Source organism: Mustelus asterias, chromosome 1 (genome assembly GCF_964213995.1).
Source record: "Mustelus asterias chromosome 1, sMusAst1.hap1.1, whole genome shotgun sequence".
NCBI lineage: Eukaryota > Metazoa > Chordata > Chondrichthyes > Carcharhiniformes > Triakidae > Mustelus > Mustelus asterias.
In genome coordinates this window covers 1,370,891-1,374,655 of record NC_135801.1, presented here as the reverse complement: position 1 = coordinate 1,374,655, position 3,765 = coordinate 1,370,891, and positions in this window count along the sequence as shown.

The following is a 3,765-nucleotide window of genomic DNA, read 5'->3' as shown; positions in this document are numbered from 1 at the left end:
GCCGCGCCTGCGCCCAATGGCCATCGGCTCCGTCGGTCATGCCCGGCCCACGCCCGCCGTTACCCGGGCAACGGCTGCTCGGGCAGGCCCCGCCCTTCCATCTGTTACCATGGCAACAGTGGCCTTGACCACAGGGAGGACCTGACAGCGGCTTTCGGGCCTCACTCCCAGAGGTTTAGGGTCTCTCTCTCCCCAGGGTTTAGGGTCTCTCTCTCTCCCCAGGGTTTAGGGTCTCTCTCTCCCCAGGGTTTAGGGTCTCTCTCTCCCCAGGGTTTAGGGTCTCTCTCTGTCCCCAGGGTTTAGGGTCTCTCTCTCCCCAGGGTTTAGGGTCTCTCTCTCTCCCCAGGGTTTAGGGTCTCTCCCCAGGGTTTAGGGTCTCTCTCTGTCCCCAGGGTTTAGGGTCTCTCTCTCTCCCCAGGGTTTAGGGTCTCTCTCTCCCCAGGGTTTAGGGTCTCTCTCTGTCCCCAGGGTTTAGGGTCTCTCTCTCCCCAGGGTTTAGGGTCTCTCTCTCTCCCCAGGGTTTAGGGTCTCTCCCCAGGGTTTAGGGTCTCTCTCTCCCCAGGGTTTAGGGTCTCTCTCTGTCCCCAGGGTTTAGGGTCTCTCTCTCTCCCCAGGGTTTAGGGTCTCTCTCTGTCCCCAGGGTTTAGGGTCTCTCTCTGTCCCCAGGGTTTAGGGTCTCTCCCCAGGGTTTAGGGTCTCTCTCTGTCCCCAGGGTTTAGGGTCTCTCTCTCTCCCCAGGGTTTAGGGTCTCTCTCTCCCCAGGGTTTAGGGTCTCTCTCTGTCCCCAGGGTTTAGGGTCTCTCTCTCCCCAGGGTTTAGGGTCTCTCTCTCTCCCCAGGGTTTAGGGTCTCTCCCCAGGGTTTAGGGTCTCTCTCTCCCCAGGGTTTAGGGTCTCTCTCTGTCCCCAGGGTTTAGGGTCTCTCTCTCTCCCCAGGGTTTAGGGTCTCTCTCTGTCCCCAGGGTTTAGGGTCTCTCTCTCTCCCCAGGGTTTAGGGTCTCTCTCTCTCCCCAGGGTTTAGGGTCTCTCTCTGTCCCCAGGGTTTAGGGTCTCTCTCTCTCCCCAGGGTTTAGGGTCTCTCTCTGTCCCCAGGGTTTAGGGTCTCTCTCTCTCCCCAGGGTTTAGGGTCTCTCTCTCCCCAGGGTTTAGGGTCTCTCTCTGTCCCCAGGGTTTAGGGTCTCTCTCTCTCCCCAGGGTTTAGGGTCTCTCCCCAGGGTTTAGGGTCTCTCTCTCCCCAGGGTTTAGGGTCTCTCTCTCTCTGTCCCCTGGGTTTATAGGTATTTTGTGTCAGTCTTCACAAATAACATGTCAAAAATTGATGATAGGAAGGCTATGGCAGGTGAGGACCTAGAAACTATATCACGAAAGAGGTAGTGTTGGGCAAGTTAATGGGGCTAAAGGTAGACAAGTCTCCTGGTCCTGATGGAATGCATCCCAGGGTACTGAAAGAGATGGCGGGAGAAATAGCAAATTCACTAGTGGTAATTTACCAAAATTTGCTGGACTCTGGGGTGGTTCCTGTAGATTGGAAAACAGCAAATGTGACGCCATTGTTTAAAGAAAGGAGGTAGGCAAAAGGCAGGTAACTATAGGCCGGTTAGCTTAACTTCTGTAGTAGGGAAAATGCTTGACTCTATCATCAAGGAAGAAATAGCGAGACAGCTGGATATAAATTGTCCCATTGTTAAGACACAGTATGGGTTCATGAAGGGCACATCATGTTTGGCTAATTTGGTGAAATTCTTTGAGAACATTACATGTGCAGTGGACAATGGGGAACCTGTGGATGTGGTGTATCTGGATTTCCAGAAGGCATTTGACAAGGTGCCGCATCAAAGACTGCTACATAAGATAAAGGTGCACAGTGTTACGGGTAATGTATTAGCATGACAGAGGATAGGTTAACTAACAGAAAGCAAAGAGTGGGGGTAAATGGGTGTTTCTCTGGTTGGCGATCAGTGACTAATGGTGTGCCCCGGGATCAGTTTTGGGACCGCAATTATTTACGATTTACATAGATGATTTAGAGTTAGAGACCAAATGTAGTGTGTCAAAATTCGCAGATGACACTAAGATGAGTGGCAGAGCAAAGTGCAGAGGATGCTGAAAGTCTGCAAAGGGATATAGATAGTCTGAGTGGACGAGGGTCTGGCAGATGGAGTACAATGTTGGTAAATGTGAGGTCATCCAGTTTGGTAGGAAGAACATCAAAATGGACTATTATTTAAATGGTAAAAAATTGCAGCATGCTGCTGTGCAGAGGGACCTGGGTGTCCTTATGCAAGAATCACAAGGAGTTGGTTTGTAGGTGCAGCAGGTAATTAAGAAGGCAAATGGAATTTTGTCCTTCATTGCTAGAGGGATGGAGTTTAAAAACAGCGAGATTATGTTGCAGCTGTATAAGGTGCTGGTGAGGCCACACCTGGAGTACTGTGTACAGTTTTGGTCTCTTTACTTGAGAAAGGATACACTGGCACTGGAAGGGGTGCAGAGGAGATTCACTTGGTTGATTCCAGAGTTGAGAGGGTTGGCTTATGAGGAGAGTCTTAGTAGACTGGGGCTATACTTATTGGAATTCAGAAGAATGAGGGGAGATCTTATAGAAACACATACGATTATGAAGGGAATAGATAAGATAGAAGCAGGGAAGTTGTTTCCACTGGCGGGTGCAACTCGAACTAGGGGGCATAGCCTCAAAATAAGGGGATGCAGATTTAGGACTGAGTTGAGGAGGAACTTCTTCACACAAAGAGTTGTGAATCTGTGGAATTCCCTGCCCAGTGAAGCAGTTGAGGCTACCTCATTGAATGTTTTTAAGGCAAGGATAGATACATTTTTGAACAGTAAAGGAATTAAGGGTTATGGTGAGCGGGCGGGTAAGTCCTGAGTCCACGAAAAGATCAGCCATGATCTTATTGAATGGCGGAGCAGGCTCGAGGGGCCAGATGGCCTACTCCTGCTCCTAGTTCTTATGTTTAGGGTCTCCCCCCCCCCCCCCCCCCGGGGTTTAGGGTCTCCCTCCCCGGGTTTAGGGTCTCTCTCCCTGGGGTTTAGGGTCTGGGGTGTTTTATATAAAATCTCTGTCACCGAGAGGCCCATCAATACTGGGTGATGAAAGGCAGGTTGAACCTGGTGGGATTTTTGGAAGCACTGTCGATATGACTGGAACAGGTTTCCAAATTGGATTGGATTGGACCAAGCTTCCAGTGGGAATTTCAGTCAATGGAGTAAAGTAAAGTTTATTTATTAGTCACAAGTAAGGCTTACATTAACACTGCAATGAAGTTACTGTGAAATTCCCCTAGTCGCCACACTCCGGCGCCTGTTCAGGTCAATGTACCTGACCAGTACGTCTTTCGGTCTTTGGGAGGAAACCAGAGAACCTGGAGGAAACCCACACAGACACGGGGCAGAACATGCAGAGTCCACACAGACAGTGATCCAAACCGGGAATCGAACCCGGGTCCCTGGCGCTGTGAGGCAGTAGTGCTAACCATTGTGCCACCATGCCACCCCACATCGCCAGTGGAAACATAGCCAGTGGAGAATTGATAACCAACTTATTGACATTTCTCAGATAGATTTAGGGGCTGGTTGCCTGCAGAGCGATGCCTTTATTTGACCTGCTGAGATTTTCCAGCATTTTTCTGTTTTTGTGCCCTTTATTTACCATATTTTTAAAAATGATCTAGTCTTGGGAATTGAGGGAACATTATGAAAATCTGCTGATGGTAGAAGGTTATGTCAGGATATCTGAAATATATTTG